The following is a 19,319-nucleotide window of genomic DNA, read 5'->3' as shown; positions in this document are numbered from 1 at the left end:
CTTAACATGCTGTATGTCACAGAAATAACTGAACTTTCTTGTCAATTGCGTTGTAATGACTCCCCATTCGGTACTTAGCTGTGGCCGTTTTTAAGTCTTTGTCATTTACAGTTACTGTCTTACTCTGATGCTTTTGCAAACGTGTTTCATCTTCACAGAGATTCATGGGAAGGGCTCTGACAAGTACTCTAGAATATAGGTTAATATACGATCTGATAACTTCCAGATCACACCACTGAAGTGGGTAGGAATTCACATGACACTGACAGAGAAGCTGATGGCTTGCAAAGCTGCTAATAAAAGATCACAGTCAACAAGAATCAATTACTTGGGAGTGCATGGACCTTCAGGGTATGGATAATTTTATGACTTTGTTTGAAACATTGTTGGTTCTTTAGTCTTTCATTTTTTCAGATTTAAGGAAACCTCTTCTCTTAAGCTGTCTGTGATGTACAACAATTTGGTATATCTTTGCAAACAAAGGTGAAATACTTATCATTTCCTCCCTACCAGATCCCTCCAGAATTGGAAAACTCTCAGTGAGCCCTTGTCTTTTCATGGCAATATAATTATTTGCATCAGTTCAATAAGAACCTGTTCTCCTTGTAACAGGACACAGTTGGAAACACTGTTTGTATCAGCAGGGTTTTGACTGGAACATCGTATTTGAGAATGTGCAGGCTCAGATGTGGCCAGACAACGTGGAAAACCAGCCTGGTAGCCTGCTCATGGGGTTCCTGGCATTGTTATCCAGTGAGTAAGGGAGGTCACTTTCTGGCATGTGCAGGAAACTCTGGATATTTGGGGGACCTCAAGAAGAGGGAATTAACCCACATCCATGAGTGTTGTGGGTGAAGTCTGATGGCAAGTCCTTGGCTTGGCTTCCTAGCCTCCAGAGGTTTTTAAAAAGTCAGTCTGAGATTTCTTATGAAAAGTTCCTGCAAAGCAGACTTAAAAGAGCCAATATGGTCAGATGGATTTCTTGTTCTTGTGTAAGTATTCAGGCCAAGTTTATTGAAATGACTTAATTTGCAAACAAATTAGTCTTTCTCTGTCTGTCTTTGATAGAAGTGGGGATGATTGTAGAGAGAAAAGTTATGTCTCAGGAGAAACTACAATACGCAGTTGTGGATATCAGATTCTAGTTCTGTGGCTTGTCTCTGAGTTGGTTTTTTTTTTTTTTTCCCCTTCAACTGGACTAAACCCTAAATGCTTCTTGTTTGCCCCAATATCTGGCTGCAACTCTCCAAACTGTTTCCAGTTTTTCTCCCCCTCTGACTTGGAATCACTGAACTAAAACTTCCCTTCTCCTGAAGCCATGCAAGCTAACATTTGACAAGTTGATGCAAACTTAGAGAAACCAGGGCACCTGCTTCTGTGACGGCGACCTGGAATGGACACACCGCCAGCCACACCAGGCAAAGAGCCCGGCCACCTCCCCCACGAGGTGCCTTTGTTTTGAAGATCTTGTTTGATTTCAGTGATTGGCTATTTGGGCCACTTGTTCATTTTCTGTTCCTGCACCTTGAATTCCTGCTCTTGTGTTTTAAATTCACTAGTAAGAAGTGAGCCTGCAAAGTCCCCAGGCCTCACCCCAAGCCCGGGTAACAGCAGAGCCCAGGCCTCTGCTCACAAGCTCCCTCCCACTGAATCTGTCTCCTCCAGGCTCACTCCCTCCCGACCTCACTGTGTGGCCCCAGGGCGGCTGTGTACCTTCCAGGTCCTTGATTTCCTCAGGTTTCCTGGTGGTTACTGCTGAGGGCATCTCGCATCAAAGCAGGAGCCGCAAGGGCTGGTCCAGCCCAGTGCTGGTTGTTGACAAGCCGGGACCAGCACACAGCAGCTGTTAAGGTTCCGTCTTGGTGTCTGAATGATACAGTGACTCACTCTGTGGCACATGGGGGGTTGCACAATTCTTGGCACACCGTGTTTTTGTAAACAACAAAGCAAGAATGTGATCATGGTCCGCCAAGCCTTGCCACAGAGGGAGTGGGCTAAGTGAATGCTGGAATAAACAGTTTCTGTTCATTTTTGACATTTTGTTTAAAGGAATTCTTTACAGATGTGGGAGTGCATTTGTTTTAATTAACAGAACTGACTTCATACTTCAGACTTGGGGAGGGAGGTTCCTGGGTGTTCTCATAGCAAAGGTGTTACTGTTCGTGTTTTGTGAATCACTGACTGATAAACAGAGAAAGATGAAATTAGGGGACTGGCCGACACCAGGCGTCAGGCTGGAAGGAGGGGCTGACTGGGGAGACAGCTCGACATCTGAAGGGGCGTCCTTTTCAGGTGCCTTGCAGGTGTCTTGGTTCTGATACTGCTGGATCGAACGACATTAAATTACCAATATTCGACTGTTTTGACCTACAAAAAGGGCAGCTCCATTTTGGCTCAACCAAACATGCTTCCCAAAAGAGGGGGCAGTGACACAGACAGGTGCAGCAGAAACCTCCTCCCTCCCTCCTCCCTCCCTCCTCCCTCCCTCTCTCGCATCTTCCTTTCCTCTTTCTGACAAAAAGTTTATTCAGTGCAACTCTGTTTCAGGAATGATGTATTCCGTCTGTCTCTTCTGTGCACTCCCAGCTGGATTTTCATTTTCCTGCTGCTAAGAGCTCGCGCACCCTCTGGGCGCACCCAGCTGCCTGCGCGGGAGGCGGTGAGGAACCGGGTGTCGGGGAGCTGACGCGGGCTCTCCCTTCTGTCCAGGCCCCATCTCCAGCCACGGGGCTGCCTCTTTGCCATTTAGGTGATAAGTCACTTGGGGTGAGAGGCCTCCGGCTGTGAGAGGGTGTCGCGTTCACTGACCCCGCACTCTGTTCCATCTACTCTTACACATGCGGCTGTTTATTGGAGGTTTTCAGCAGAAGCTTACAAAACGAATGGAAGCAGTTTAGTGCCTGTCTTTCCCTGGTGTGTGGGGCCCATGAAAAGAAGACAGATTCCAGGAGCAGAACTGCATGGAACTAAAGCTGTTGGTATCGGAGAGAAAGGGTGGTGTGAGTTTGATGAGGAGCAAGGGTGCCTGTCTGTGATTTTGCAGCCAAAGGCAACAAAATCCAGGTTGTGTGGAAAAGGCGCTCTTGCAAGAGGACCCAAGGAAGATGGGGGCGGGCCAGGAGGGACAGGCGTGCGTGCTAGAGAGGTGGCTGGGAGCTGGGGCCGGCGTGCCTGGGGAGGAGGGGGGACAGCCTAGACGACGCCTCCTCCTCTTCCGGTTCTTGCAGCACACGACCCAGACACCGGTGTTCTGAGTGGCACCAACAGCAGATTTACATTTTTCCTGGCAACACCCTCCTCCCCTCTGGGTCCTAGGAAGCGGGGTCAGCCTGACTCTCCACGGGTCCGTGGGGGCCTGGAGCACGTGGACGCACCCCGGGCATTTCCACCCAGGTCAGCACGGCTCCGCCACAGCGTCCGGAGCAGGGCGGTCACTCCCCTGTGGGCTCTGGCTTCTTTCGCTGGCTGTCAGAGGGACCAGGCCTGAGTCACACCTCACTTCTGGGGGGACTACGTCGGCAGAGTCCACGCTGACCAACCGTGAGATCGGGGAGCCTTCAGGCCCCGCTGGGGCACCACGGGGACGTGCACCAGGGTCTCAGCCATGGGCCGAGGAGGCTGCCACGTGTCACTGGAGTTGCCGTAGCAGGTGTTAAGAGAGGAGCTCCAAGCTGCATCATTTGGTACTAAGCGTGTAGTCCCCCGTGTGGATAAGAACACGCTGTTGGCAGGAAGAGGAGGAAAATTACAGAAATCTGATGGCAGGAACGGTGGCAGCCTTTTCGCTCCGAAGTGCAGGATTCGGTAAAGACGTCTCCACACTTGGAGCTTGGCCTCCGGTGGATTTCATGTCCCCTCGTCGGATGGGCCCCACGGGAGGCGTTCAGTCTCCAGCCTCGGACTTGTCCCCCTTTCTCCCTGTGGGGCACCTTTGGTCCCAGCATCCTCCGGAAACGCCTCCTTTCTGACCAGCCGCGCAGGGCGCTGCCGCGCTTGCCCGGGCTCACCGAAACCCTTCCTCTGAGCTGCGCCACAGCCCCCAGGGCCAGCGCCTGCTTGTCCCCGTCCTGAGGGCCCCGGGGCTGTGGTTGGGGCTGCAGCGTGACGGCTCCATGGCCGCCGTGTCTTTGTTTACCGATTTGACAGGCGACATTTTAAACTCCACAATCTGCTCGTCCATCGATGGACACTTTGGTGGCTTCCACGTCGTGGCGCGTGTGAGACACTGCAATGAACACGGGGTGCAGATTTCTTCAAGACCCTGATTTCAAGTCCTTTGGGTAAATACCTGGAAACGGACTGCAGTTCTTTGGGGCAAACTCGTCACCTTTGGCATCGGAACGTGTTCTACTGTGTACGAAGAGTCCTGGACTGGCGCCGTTTCACACGCTAGCGCACGTCTCCCCCGTCGGCGGGGCTCGTCGTCTGTCACCTCTAGCAGGCTCCCGCCGTCTGGGCCCGGCCCCGCTCCCCGTCACTCTCCTGCCAGAGCCCCTCGGCTCCTTGGGCAGGCCCCTCCTCCTCCCGTCCACTCCTCGGGGGCGAAGTCACTGTGCGTGAGCGGTTACAGGACTGTCAGGCTGAATCTAAGAAGCGACAAACAAGCTCGTCTCTGAGTAGCCGCAGGGAAGCACCTCCCACAGCTGCAGAGGGCAAAGGGGGTGGAGCAGTGACTCCATGTGACCCTGCTGAGAGGTGCACGGCCAAGGACATGGGGACGGCACCAAGCCACGAGATTCTGAGGTCAAGGGCTCTCGTTGCAGACGGATGACCCTGGGTGGAGACATTTGTAATTGCTCAGAGCCCCAGTTTGAGTCCCTGAAGAGAAATTCTTGGAAGAACATAGTTAGTCCTGAAGGCAGGACCAAAACAGACAGCTGGCTGAATACCCATGGCAGTGTTTGAAACAAATGGAGCCGACGGAGACCCCACCTGCGCCTGTCGGTCCCCCAGTCCCATGGGGCAGTGAGGGAGCCGGCGGGAGTTCATCCTGGGAGCCCCGAGGTTCGAGCCCGCACAGTTCTAATCCCAGAGAGAAGATCTTTGTGTTAAAAAATTCCTGCGGCTCTAATTTCCACACTACAGGTGTTACCTAAGTGATGGACTGATAAAATCCAAGTCATTGTGTGTCCATCAGTTTTAGGCTCATGGGGAGAAATGGAAGCTGAAGACCACCCTGGAGTTTCTTACTAAGCTGCCTGACTGCCTATGGAAGGCTATTCAGAAAATGCTCTTAATCGAGGCGGTGCTGCCGGACAGTGCTGTGTAAGACGCAGGTGCACAGCACAGCGGCCCACAATGCTTAGCAGTTACGCTGCGTTTATAGTTACTATAAAATGCTGGCTGTATCCCTGCGCTGTGCAGTACATCTTGTAGTTCATTTTATACCTAATAGTTTGTGCCTCTTAAGTCTTTTAAAGAAAAAGAATGAGTTAAAGAAAAAAACAATGTTTTGTGAGAGAGTCTCACTTTGCAGGGGTTTTTAATGATAGTGTTGTCTTACAAAAAATTGTCTACTTAACTGGTATAGTTGAGGACCAAAGTGCATATAATTGAAATATATCAGCATATAACTGAAATGTACAAACATGTAATGACAAAGTTCACAAATGCAAAAAAAAAAAAACCTGAGCTTTGGAAAAGTGACGTTAAAGATGGCTTTACAGCCATGTGTACATGGGGCTGTAATTTGAATCCTAAAGAACAAAATTAGTAGAGAAACGTCTGCAAATTCTCATGGAAGAGTGTGATTATTTCCAAATACTTGAATTTTAAAAGTTCCATTGAACTAAAAATGCTTTTGCATCCTCAAAACAAATTTCAACTACCTGTGTGTCAATGAGAGAAAAGAAGGTTAGGCTCATAGATTGCACGTTGGAAGTCCGTTTTAATGAGATCGAATTTTCCAATTTTGTCTCACGCGAGACGGGACGTTCCGTCAATTGGAGGCAGAAGTGACAAGGGGTCTGCTCGTGAGAACAAAGACTGCTGTTTCCTCACCGGTGGTGATGAGCGGAATGAGTCCCTGAAAGTTCCGAGTCAGGGGATCCCTGTAGCCAAGCTGCTCACCAAGCCCGCTGTCAGAGCGGGACTCGCGCGCGCAGAAGTTCTCATGGAAAGTTTGGGAAGTTTTGCTGGAAGGGTTGCTCTCACTCAGCATTTGAGCGTCTCCCTAGTGTTCCGTGTCTGACTTTCTGTCGTGGTTATGTAATTCAGAGAAAGGGGAGGGGGCCCCCACAGGTGCTCCCAGATCCCTGCTTGCACTCGAGTGCCGGCCTGGCAGGTGTTTCTGTGTCGCCGGGGAGTCCTGGGAGGGAGGCCAGACCCGCCTCGCCCACCCCCACCATCTTCACAGCACCTGGGCCCTCCTGGCCAGGATCCAGGCTCTACCCTGTGAGCAGCCCCCTTCCCCTTAGCCCCTCCGCACCTGAGAGGCCCGGCCTCAGAGTGCAGCCCCAGGGCTCACTCCCCACACCCACCCCCATCGCCCTGTCCTCCGTGGCCTGTGAGCCCCCTGAAAACAAGGCCGGAGGTCATGACGGCATCCCCAGCTCCTGTGCGGGGCGGCTGCCTGTGGTTCTGTCCTGCTTTGCTGAGGGGAGGGGGCCCGAGCCCAGACCCACCGCACACACGGGGAGGCCAGCTCTCTGCTCTTCCGACTCCATGCTCTTTCTTTAAGTGATAGAACCCTTTCTTCACACAAACCAAGCCTCACTGTGAAGCCCCACATAAGAAAACAGATTTGGGGAGCTGCTCGGGGAGCGGGGCCCCCTGCCCTGCCCCGATGTGCAGGGACTCTGGGGCCCACGAGTTCCTGGAAATTAAACTTTCCGTTCTCCCAGCCCAGGTCGGGGCTCAGCCATCCCCTGCTACCGCAGGACTGCGCAGGGGCCAGGGGGCCACCGGCATCCACGGCCCCACGGCCCCACAGCCGGCTGCAGCCGTGCGGGGGGACAGGAGGCGGGTGCGGCCCTGGTGTGCGAGCCGCCCTCTGACCCTCCGCCCGCCCCTGCAGTTCCAGCTGGGGCCAGGGAAGCCTCCACGCCATGACCAACCTTGTTTTCAAGTTTCCATTTGCAGTGACACTAACAGTGCTTAGCGCTGCACAGTGCTGCCTGGTGACAGGCCCATTTAAAACCCGCCCCCCGTGCCCTACATGTCCTGAGCCCCCCACCCCCCAGCCCTAACACACCACCTGTCCCTCCTCAGTCCCATTTACCGCCATGCAGACTGAGCCCCAGGAGGGCCCTGTCAGCTGAGAGCTAGAAGTGCGGCCGGGGCAGCCTGGATCACGGCACCACAGCGGGGGCCCCAGGAAAGGCCCCGCCGAGTGCTGATGGGGGGCTTTCCACAGTGGGGGAGCCGAGGGCATCTGCAGTCCTGCTGGGGGGCTCCTGTGTACCTGAGGCAAACTGGTGGCGAGAGACAGCTGAGAACTGGACCCCAGGGCAGTGCTCCAGGGCCGGCCCCGCTTGTCCGACGGTGACCTGGTGTCCCTCAGTCCCTGGTTTCCGTCAGGACCGTCCCCGTGCGGCCCTTTCTGCACGTCTTCACCCGGCACCGCCTCAGGTTTCAGGCCGCAGAGGACGGGACAGAGGCCGGATCCAGGAAGGAGCAAGTGGCCGCAGGGCCACTCTTGCAGGGCTTGCATTTTCCAGTGGCTGGGCCCCGGAATGCCGTCCACGTCAGCCCCTCTTCCTCCCGTGCCGACACCAGCTTCTCCAGGACCTGCTGGCCTGTCCCCAGGGGCGTCTGGATCCGCCATGCACGCCTCCTCTGCTGCTGACGCTCGGGCTGGGGCGTCCCTCCCGCTTCCTCTGAGGCCTCTCTGGTGCTCCTGCTCCATGACAGACAGGCTGGTTGCTCACCCCCAGCTTCTTCCTGGGAGCCCGAGCGCCCCCACCAGAGGGCGTGACCCATGGTGCATTTGGGCCCGGATGTGGTGGGGTGAGCACACTCCTAGGCTGCCTTCTATGGCCCCAGGGGCTCGGCTCCTGCTCCTGCCCTCCTGCAACTCAAATCAGGGGCCCCACATGACACAAGGGACCTGGGTCCCAACACGTGGCTTGGAGGGAGATCATGCCTCTGGAAAACTGATTTTGACCCACAAATAAGTGGTCAGCCCCACCGTCACTCACCCCCCACCCCACCTTGAACCATGTGCTAAAGTGTTTCTGGAAACTCATCTGTCTCTTGGAGGAGCACATTGGAGTTGCTTCCACCTCCTGGCTCCCTGCCCTGCGTGGCAGGCACGGGCTCACTTTTCGTGGGAGGATTGAGCAGAAGTGACATGGGTGTTTTCAGGGAACATGTTCACTCACCTCAAGGGCTCGTCTGACACCAGGCTCACCCTGCGGACGGGGTGACGGACGTCACCCTGCAGCTCAGGAGGCTTTCCTGACCCACGTCCACACCCCAGAGGCCCCTGGAGGTGCTGCGGGGAGAGACCCTGTGACCGTGCCTGTTTTGGGAGACGCTGTCTAGTTCTTCCTTAGCGCCTCGAGACCGTGGCGGGGATGCGCAGGCAGCGCCGGAGCCACGGTCCCTGGTCTGAGCGTTTCCCTAGACCTTCCGAGATGGCTGGGCTTGCTCTCCTTGGCTTGTTGGCTTTGGTTCATGGCTTCTGAGCCCACGGGGGGAGGTGCAGAAGACACCAGGGAGAGAAGACGGAGCAGGAGAGGCCGCCGGCCCGCAGCCCCAGGAGGAAACCAGCTGGAAGGGGTAGAGTCCCCACTCTGAGTACTCAGTGAAGAACAAGTAAATTAAAGTGAAAATTGCTGTGCTTTCAGACTGGCTTTATGTTGTCCCCTGAGACCTCACCAGAGTGATGGTTCCGTCTCCTGCTTTGTGTCCGCAGAGACTTAAAGTGGGGACTAGGCCCTTGGTGTTTCAGGGAACATCTAATCTGCTTTGCTCGGGGCTCCCGCCGGCCTCCTGGTCCCCAGCGCTCTGCAAGCCCTGGGCTCCTGGCCTGAGTTCATCAGAGGATGTGGCGTTTGCCGGGGCGCTCGGCCCATCTGCCTGGAAATGGGCTCCTTTCTCTGCATTTGTCCAAAAGAAGGGGAACAAGACCGACACCTGTCCCCCAGCTGCCTCTGCCACAGGGGCACGTGCAAAGGAACGGGCTGAACGCTGAGCACCCAGAAGCGCTGACAGGCCCCGGGGTGGTGGGCAGGCCGGGCAGGCCGGGTGTGCGGGGTGGCATTCCACGGCCCAGACTTTCAGAAGTCAGGCCCCGCCCACAGTGTCCGCTGCCCACGACCTTCGAGTGTGAAAGGCAAAGACAGGGACACACGCACCCCCCACCAGGTTGACGAAGTCGACTTCCCACAGATGAAGGCAGCTCAGGAGGAGCCCCACAGAGTGTGGCCTCGCTGGCCCGTGGTGGGCACAGAGGGTGGGGGACAGCGCAGCACCGGGGCCCCTGCGAGCCCGTGAAGACATGACTCGTGACAGTAACACGGACAGAAGCCTGCAGCAAATTCTGTCCCCTGCTGCACATCCTGAGCGGGACGCCGAGGCCAGCACCCCCGGGTCTGGTGGAAGCGAGGACGCGGGCGCAGAGGGTGCGGGGGGACCTCCAAGCAGGTTCACAGCACACTCGTCACACATGTACCACAGAGCCCGGGAGGGCAGCATGTGGGGTGCGGTGAGCCCTCCTGGTCCCTCCTCTGCTCGGCCTGCCTCCTCCGCCCCTGGGAAGATGCCCCGTCCCCGACCTCGGGTTGCTCTCCGCAGCTCACACCCTCAGCAGGTGTTTTTTCCTGAATGATGGGCATTCAGTTGGATTCAAGATTAGCAAACACTCTGACCTAAGCCCTGCCACGTGAGGATGTCACCCACGGCCTCTCTGCCCCACACCCAGGCTCCCCCACTCCTTCCTGGGGTCACCCCTCAAACACCACTGTGTTGTCATTGACTTCCCAGCGGCGTCCGCCCTGGGGTCATCGGAGGGTCGGCGAACGCTGGCCCGTGCAGAGCCTCCCTGCGCTCAGCCCTCCAGCCACTTGGCCCCTTTCAGCCCCAACGGTCACCGCTGTGCCGACATCAGGCGGCTGGGGAGGGACGCCTCCGCCACCTGGCAGAGGATATCCAGGCGCCCAGGAAATGCTCCCTTCCTCAGACGGGGAAGGGGACAGGTGGTCCCTCGTCAGGGGTCGTGGGAGGGGGCTGTCGGCCAGTCAGCGCTCCGAGACCTTCCGCAGGCGAGCACCCCTCCTTCCTCCGCAGCTGTGCACCGTCCTGCGCTCTGGGAACAGGGTCAAGACGCCCGAGACACTGCAAGGCGGTCTCTGTCTCTCTCTCCTGAGACAGAAGACAGGGAAGTCCGTGGGGCCTCCTGGGGTCTGAGGACGTGGAGCCAGGGGCCTGTCAGCAGCACAGAATGGGCTCTGAGCTCAAGAAAATCATCTTGTATTTCGCCAGAAAAATCTCCATTACGAATCAGAAAACTCTTTCTGCGCTAATGGATTTTTTCAAGATGATGTCAGTGATAAAACTGGCTAATTCGCATATTTGCAGGGAGTAAGAATTGAGTCAAGAATTTTTAATTAGGTTAGCTTAAGTAGCTTTGGAAAAACTTCACTCAAATGGAATCCAATGCTCTCACATATGATTGTAGAAAGTCTTAATTATTTAAAAAATTCTGCCATCCCCTTCGCATCTAATTTTCTGCATGAATTGACTCTTCAAAACATCTAATTCATTCCTGGTCAGAGCTCGAAGGCCTTTGGCTTTTAGATTCTTTACTGCCCGTGTGTTTACTGTGTGAATTAGTGACGCTGACGCTCAGGGAGTGCTGTCAGCTTGACCTCTGTGTGTCTTCTTAGAGCGAGAGCTGGAGGCATAACTAACGTTTCAACCTCTCTTAAAGAAAAACGAATTCTTACACGTTGGTAATACGTCCATGTACTCCAGTTGGAGAAACACTGAGCAAGGCATTGACGGTTTAGCAGGTGTGAAAACTAGTTTTAGCTCAGGCCTCGGCAGTATAATTTTTTAGGAAGAATTATTAATTCTCTTGGGGCCCCATCTCCTCCTCGGTCCAGGGCAGGATACAGAGGACTGTCTGTGTGGTTGTCCGGTCACTGCGTGGACACCTGACGATCCGTCCGCTCTCACCACACCGAGTGGTTCCAAACACCTGCGCCATGAACAGCGGGTATCCGCCAACTGCTGGGTTGCGGGTCCGAGGCCTCCAGGGGCGGACGCCCGGGCTCGCCGGCCGCGACGCCTGCGGAAACAAAGCCGGAGGAAGCGTTTTCCCCGTTGCTGAGCACCTGCTGGGAGTGGCCGTGTTTCCAGAGACGTGTCCCCCAGGGAGGGCGACTGTGAGGGAGGGGAGCAGGGGTCTCTTTGCCGGGGCTCAGCCGTCAGAGGGACCCCCATCAGGACGAGGCAAAGGGCGCGCGTGCTGGCAACGTGGAACCTGCCACAGGCCCGTGGGCGCCGCGCGGGGGCCGGGCGTGTGCGAACCGGCGCTTGCCCGGTGGGGTCCAGCCGAACGGAGTTGGCTGGCTCATCCCGAAGTAGGAGCTGAAACGGAAGTCGTACGCAGAAGCGGTGACTTCTGCCGAGGTAACTGACAAAACCAGCGTCTCTGGGAGGAACACAGGGACAGATCGCGACAGTGCGCTGACGTCGGCGTTCGCTCCCCTTAGAGGCTGAGCAGTGAGGACCCGCTGCCCTGCCGTTCCCTCTCGTGGCTGCTCCTTCTGTCCAGTCCCCCGGTTTACTGTCTTTCAAACTGAATCTTCAAAACCTGTTGACCAGTAACACCATTGACGAAGGGGCTTGAGGTGGGACAGGGGCGGACGCTGCCAGGTGGCCCCCTGTCCATTGAAGCAGACTGCTACCCTGTGCAGTGCTGGGTCGCTTCAGTGTTTACGGGGGGGACCGCAAACAGATGGGAGAACTGGGAAGGCTCGCACACTGCCCTGGGAAAGCAAACCCGCACCTCTAGGCCCCATGACCTGGGCACAGATGGCTCAGGGCTCACGGTTCAGGCTGAACCCTCCCGCCTCCCCTGGGTGAGGACAGGCGCTCAGGAGCTGAGCTGGCCCCGACTCATGGGTGACAGTGGCCCTCAGCGACACCTCGGAAAGTGCAGCCGTTGGGACCATGCGCAAATCCCCGCCTGGGATCTTTAGAGCAAAACCATATCGCTGGAAGGGACGGCTTGCAGGGCTGTGACTTACGAAGCTCCTTGGACCAAGCGGTCCTCGGGGGCACTGACCTGGTTCGTTCTAATTTGTCCCGTGCTTTTGCAGTGGTTTGCTCCTTGGTCTTCCAAGACTAACACGTGGCAAGTGTGCTTGTGCACGGCAGGAACCACTTGTGCATTTGCTTTGACTCCTGTTGCCAGGGATAGTAAATTTCCAGTATTCACGTACACTTTAGAAACCAAGGGTTAGTCAGTTTGGGTAACATTCTTGCTGCTATTCCTGTAAGACGTGAAGGCTGAGCGCGCCCATGGCTTCTTCCCTGACTTCTCATGATCACAGTCTCATGTCCATCCGAGCATAGAATTGTTCCTGATGACTGTTTTTAAGCACCTCCTAATTCTGTCTGATCTTAGCAGCTCTGCTGATTTGTTCAGTTTTAAGTTATTTTGTATTTTCTAAACAGCTGACATAGTATTTTCTGTCGTAAACTATTTATAGGCACTTTTACATGTGATAATACGTCATATTTTCATCCAACGGCCTGGAGCCCAGGCCTGAAACCATGTTCTTTGCTATAACGACACCAGGTTTAATCCTATTAATTCATGGCAGAATACCTAGAAAATGCCTTATGTGTATTTTTATTTTCCTCAAGCATTCCAGATACTTTACAGCTGGTGGTAAAAGAATGTATTAGTTCTTTGGAAGCAGAGCTTAGAGTTGATATGATTTCATTAGAGTTAGCAGCAAAGGAAACAAGAAAGTCATTTCCTAAATACAACGCCAGTCGCCGTTTCTCATGCAAGAATCACGTGAAGTGGTCCGTTTGCGCTCTGTGTCTTCACGGTCTTAGTTGGAAGGTAACAGTTACACTCTGCCAGAGGAATTTCGGGAGTTCTCCACCAGGTTCTTTTATCAAAGTTACATCTGTTTCAAATAATTTATTTATACTTGTTTATACAAGTTTTTTTTATCTTTTCCAGGGAGGAGGAACCCTGGGGCTTGAGTTATATCTGTAATATTTTATTTTTCAAAAACGAAATCAAGCAATATTTTAAAATGGCATTCAGCAGAGACAGGTGGAATGGTGGGCACACTGGTGTTTGTGTGTTTATTCTTACTGAATTCATACTTATTAGATTATTGTAAGGATGGCTCTGGCTTATGCACGTTTGTGGGGGCGAAAGTTTTCTCTATTTCCTATTCTTTTTATCATCAACTGTAAATACAATACTGGCTTTCCTCTAAGCAGCTGCTGTGTTTTGGATACAGAAACTGCGACTGAAAGTGATTTACAGAAAACTCAGAGTTATTATTTGTGTTTTCTCACATGAAGAGCAGCCCAGGAGTAGACGGGCTTTAAAGTTAGTTAAAGGGGCTGCCGGTCACCTGATCAGCGCGGGGTCTCTCCGCCTCCTGCTCTGCTGCTGTCAGCCTGCCTATTGCAGCCTGGACTGCAGTTTCTGGCATCACGTGTAAACATGAACAGGCAGGTGCAGCAGTACAGCAGAGGGGCCTGGGTGGTGGGTGGGAGATGCAGCGGGGGTGGGGGGATGCATGGGGTGGGTGGGAGGTACAGCTGGGGTGGGGGGTGTCGAGGCGAGGGCACGAGAGGCGTTGGGGGTAGGTGGGAGGTGCAGTGGGGGAGGACGGAGGAGGTGCAGCCAGGAGGAGATACAGGCCTGAGAATACTGAGCAGAAGAGAAAGATGAGTATTCTTTCTGATCGTGTTTCTCCCCCAAAGCCCCCCAGCAGAACTTCCCCTCATGACTCAGTGGCTGAAATTGGGCCCCAGCCCCTGCCCACACCAGCGATGGCAAGGGGAGAGAGGTCGCGGGAGGCAGCGTCCTTGGTGCGCCCCTCACGATGGGTATGGGTGTGGGCAGAGCGGGGAGGGAAGAGGTGAGCCCTTGATGTGCGGGTCCAGGAGAACCGGGAGCGGGGGTCCGGGCAGCTGCCAGCGGCACCTCCCGCCTCTGCGGTGAGGGTCCGGGGTCCAGGCATCTTTCCATTCCGCCCCCCCCACCCCTTTCTCAAGGCTCACGTGGTCCCCCTTGAACGTGGAGCCCACATGCAAGCTGTCCTCCGGGCACATTCAGACTCGGAATCAGAAGTGAAAGGCACGAGGCTCGTTAATTCTGTTTATTTATTTTCCATGGCTTTTGTAACTGTTTAATAGTCATCCTGCATAGTTTAAAATAGAGTTTGTTGCTTCTTTGGCTCGTACCCCTTTCCTTCTAGGTCAGGGCATTCCAGGCGAGAGTCGGCTGCGCTGTAATCTCGGCGGGAGGGTGGGCACCAGATGTTGGGGCAGTGACGTCTGCCGAGCGCCCGGCAGGCCCTCGGTGACGCTGGAAGACCTCCTCTGACCCGCGCTGGGAAGACGCGCCCCCGGCGGTTCTGCGGCCCGCTGTCCACGCCGGAGTGGGAGCGGGCGGTCCCGCTGGGGTGACGTCGCCCCGACGGCATCCGCGCTGCCCTGGGAGGGGACCTCGCCCACGCCGTGGTCCTGCACCCCCGAGTGAGCGGGCGGGGCTCGTCGCCGCCCACGAGGGTGCGTCTCCGGAGCGGGGGAGCGAGGCGCCTGAGGTCCGCCGAGGGAGTCAACTCTGAGTTGCTCCGTGCGCTGGTCCCTCAACTCCAACCCCTAGGACGCCGCGTCCCGCTGCGCGTTGTCTTCACCGAGGACGCGGGGAGGTGAATTCACCTGCTAAATCCCCCGTGGCCTGGGCGCCGCTCCGAGAGGCGTCTTCCGTGGGCACTGGGGCCTCGTCTGCCCTGTGCGGTGACCAGAGCGCCTACGAGCCTCGCGCGGGCCCGAGGGACTCGGCTGAGCGCCTGCTGCCGCCTGATCGCAGCCTCGGAACCGTCCTCCGGGCGCACAGGCCGCGCGCCTGAGCTGCCGAGCGGAGCCACGAGGCTGGCGGGTGAGCCGTAAGGGGCGCGTGAGGCCGCGATGCGGAGGGACGCCCACGCGGAGCTGCTGCCCCTCTGCCCGGGGTCGGCGGCCGCGCGAAACGCCCGGGTTTCCGGGCCGCGGCGCTTCTCATGGCCCCTGGTTTGCGGCGCCCTCGGAGCGCCAGGCTGGGGGCTCGGGGGCCTGTCCTGCCGCCTCGCCTCCCGCGCTCGCAGGAGCAGGGCAGGCTGGCGGCCGGGTCACTCCACAGTGTGCGCGCATGTGCGCGGGTGCGCATCTGGCCGCGCATCCTCGCCCCCGGGTCTCCGTGACAAAGACTCGAGCTCTTTGCCCGGCGGGATGTGCGGAGCCCCGACTGCAGCCGCGGCGGAGAGGGGCGCCCAGGGTTGGTTGACGCGTGGACTTGGCGTCGGCCGTGGCCCCTGTCGGGGAATCCTGGGCGCGTTCACGGGCGGTGCGGGCAGGCGCTCACCCAGGCGGCCGTGGGCAGGGCGGTGCCCGGGCCCGGCCTGGACACCACCTGGGGACCGTGGGGCCCCAGGGGGACAGAAGCTGAGTGACGGGCAAGACCGGATCTGATACAATCGGGACAAAGTCCTGACGTCAGTAAGTGGCCTGATTAACCCTCAGGACATCATACTTCCTGGTACAAAATTAAGAGAGAAAAGGCGATTCTGAAATTGCCAGCACGCCCTCCAGCCCGGCTTCGTGGCGGCGCCTTTCCGACGGCGGAGTTCGCTGCTGCTGTGCTCGGCGTGTTTCCTCCTAACTCGTGCGTCCTGCTGCTGCCTCTTTCCTGAGCTGCAGACTCTCCTAAACGTTGTTCAGAGTTTCTAAACTTTGCTGTTCTAATCATATGTACACAAAAGGAAATAAAGCTAATTTGTAATTTTTTTCCTTTAAATGAGACATAGATTTCCAGTCAGGTTTTTCTCTATCTGTTCTTACTATTTCTTAATTTCCAAGGTGCATTTTATAATCTTGAGACATAAACTCAATGTCAAGTTTTTATCTCCTAAGGGCTCTCCAAGCCCCTGACTTAGGATGGTACGCCTATTCAGAATTCGCGCTCCTGAAGGTGGTCGCATTAATAGTCGCTACACAGCAGTGTCACCCAAGGGCAGTAAAACTCACTTGAAGTTGACGAAGTTCAGCACCGCCCCACGGAGAAGCATTCGCGTTCAGAGAGGGCGCTGTGTGCCGGCAGGGGGCGCTCTAGTGGGGGGGTCGGCTGCACGGTTTTCTGGCGCAAACAAGTGCCTTGTGCTTCCAGATTCATCTCCCTTCATGTGACTCCAAATGTCCCCCGGCTTTAGACACCTCGTGCAAATTCATGACCCCAGACACGCAGCGCCTCGGCAGCCCCCGGCTCCTGACTTCTGACCGTCGCCTGGACTGGACATTTCTGTGGAAGATGCAACAGGAGCTTCAAAGTAACAGACCCCGGATGCAACTGCTGATTCTTGGCAGCCCCACGTCTACACAACTGATTTCTCCTGATTATGCCCCAATTCAGTGAGTGACATCACCTTCCTGCAGTGGCTCAAGCCAGACCCAGGCGTCCTCCCGGATTTTCTTCCCCTCACGAATCGGTCAGGCCACTTGCTGGCTGCTGCACCCAGTGCCCCGCGTCCACTCTGTCCAGGCCTCATCAGGGCCCCTCTCCTCTGACAGAGCCGAGTCCCTGCCTTTGCTCCCGTCCCCTGTGTGTCATTCCTACCAGCAGCCAGGACAGGTGGGAAGAAATGTCAGGATGTCCCACCTTGTGTCAGACTGTTGCCTGATCCCCCAGCTTCTGCACACATGGTTGGAGCTGGTACAGAGCTTCCAGAAACACTGTGACCATGCGGGGCTAGTGTTGCAAGCCATGACAGCCACCGCAGGCAGGGACCGAGGGACCCACCCAGGAAGGAGGAGCTCGGGGAGCCGCCCTCCACATCTGCTTCCTCCTGCAGGGAATTTATGGACAAATCTAGGAATAGAGACCAGGCAAAAAAGCAGAGGCCGGGTCTGCAGTGCCCGGGAGGGCTGGGGACACCCAGCTGGGTAAGTGTGACAGGCCAGGGCCTGCATGGGAAATGAGAAATGCAGAGCTTCTGCCCAGAGTCCTGGGCACTTGCCCCTGAGGCTTTGGTGGGCCCTGAGCACGAGAGACTTCCAGAAACCAGTGTAAAGCTGGAGCCCAGGGCAAAAATACAAGCCGTTCTGAGGTGCTGGGGAGTCAGGGGCTTGCACCCAGGACCTGACAAAGAGGGAGACTCGGTGACCGCCTCCGGAGCCAGTCCAGGTCCAGAGGAACCTGCAGTGGAAATGAAATAAAGGGGACAGGAAAGAGGCCAGTCCTCTCACAACCTAAAACTGGGTCAAGGTGGTCTGATAGCTCTCTGTTTGCAAGAAGAAAATTCCATCTTTCTTAAACAAAAGTGGCATTTGCCAGAACTTCTGTAACTTTCACACAAATGTCAAGCATTCAATTAAAAACTACTAGGCATGTCAAAAACAAGACCAAAATGACTGAAAACCATGGAAACAAAGCCAAATAATGAAAATAGACCTACAGGTGATCTTAGATGGAGACATTAAAATAAATTAAATTAGTGTGTTCAGGAAAATGGAAGAAAGCATAAAGAACTTGATCAAATAAATGGAATTTATAGAATAATTAAAAGGACATTCTAGAATTTAAAAAAATCAATAGGTGAATGTAATGGCAACTCAGACACAGAAAAAAGAGGAGTAACAGAATGGAACATTGGTCATTTGAAAATACCCATGTCCAGCACCAGTTCTGTGAGATGGTCAATGTCTGTATAAACTGAACCCCAGAGTCAGAGGAAAGAGACTCAGTTAGCAGCAAAATCAGAAGCGAGAAACACTGGCTGAGATTTTCCCTAAATAAAAAAAAAAAAAGAAATCAAAAACATCAGCCCACGTATTGAGTCTACGTACCTCAAGCCTGGCAGACAGAAAGCTGCACTTAGTCACAGCACAGTAAAGCCATCAAAAGCCAAAGATGGAGAGAATGTCTTAAAAGCAGACAGAGAGAAAAAGGATGCAGTATCTCCAAAGGAACTGTAGCGAGAATGACAGCTAACCATGGCAGACAGAAGGAGGGGAAGGCACCTTTAGAGAGCTCAAAGTGGACAACTGCCAATCTAGAATTCCATAGCCAATAAAGATGTCCTTAAAAAATGAAGGATGCTTTAGAAAAATAAAAACTGATAGAATTTTTCAGCAGCAGAGCTACACTAAAAGAATTACAAAAAAGAGTTTTTTTAGGAAGAAAGAAAATGATTCTAGAGGGAGAAAAACTTTTGAAAGAAATAAAAAGCACCAGAAAGATTAAATATGTTGGTGAATCTAAATGAATATTCAAAATGAAAAGAATATCATTTGGAGTTTAAAGTATATGTGAAATTAAATTGTAAACAATTGCACAAAATATGTGAAAGTAAGAAGCTTTTGCGTGGTCTGGGACACACCTGGCGAAAGTGCCCAGGGTGTGTGGCGCAGGGCCTGCACCAGCTACTTGAGAAGTACACGTGTCTGTGTACGTGTGACACTAGTCAGCTCACCGAGGGTGAACAGCATAATTTAAAATGTTTGATTATTCAAAAGAAGGAAAGAAAAGAAGAAAAATGAGTAAGAAATTGTTTTATTATATAATCTGAATTAGTACTCAGATTAAAATAAAAGATTATTTATTATCAGATTCATAAGAAAGTAAAAGCTAAAAATATTCTTACAAGAGACGCACCTTAAAACAGAAGGGTACAAAACATCTGAGAGTAAAGAGATGGAAAAAAGATAAAAGATTTTATTTCACTTACTATAATGTCCTCAAGGTTCATTCATGTTGTTGCAAATAACGGGTTCCTTTTTTAAGGCTGAATAATATTCTATTGTAAGTATATACCACATTATCTTTTTTTGTAATAATGTGTTTTATTTAACATAATAAAATTATTACCATTTCAACATGTAAGCAAAATAAAAATATTAATGAGATATTTAACATTATTTTTAATTTTTATTTTACTTTTCTTTATCCATCTGTCTGTTGATAGACATTTAGGCTGCTTTCATGTCTTGGTTATTGTGAATAATGCTGTAATGAACTGGGAGAATGGGTATCTTTTCCAGATCCCAATTTTAATTCTTTGGAAAAATACCCTGAGGTGGGATTTCTGGATCATGTGGTAGCTCTGTCTTTAACTTGTTGAGGACTCTCCATACTG

At 53.9% G+C, this 19,319-nt stretch overlaps 1 protein-coding gene and 1 long non-coding RNA gene across 2 annotated transcripts in view; one reads left to right on the top strand and one right to left on the bottom strand.

Moving 5' to 3' along the window:
* WDR27 (WD repeat domain 27) overlaps positions 1–19,319 on the top strand; it is a 184,579-nt gene that overhangs the window by 105,830 nt on the left and 59,430 nt on the right.
* Positions 6,649–18,965, bottom strand: LOC116665502. Its single transcript, XR_004322166.1, has 3 exons — positions 17,925–18,965; positions 9,807–9,812; positions 6,649–6,659 (listed from the first exon to the last, which is right to left on the bottom strand). It is a non-coding gene; the product is annotated as an uncharacterized LOC116665502 (long non-coding RNA).

This window comes from Camelus ferus, chromosome 8, assembly GCF_009834535.1.
Source record: "Camelus ferus isolate YT-003-E chromosome 8, BCGSAC_Cfer_1.0, whole genome shotgun sequence".
NCBI classification, from domain to species: Eukaryota; Metazoa; Chordata; class Mammalia; order Artiodactyla; family Camelidae; genus Camelus; species Camelus ferus.
The sequence above is the reverse complement of the archived record's forward strand: the minus strand, read 5'-3'. Positions and strand labels throughout refer to the sequence as shown.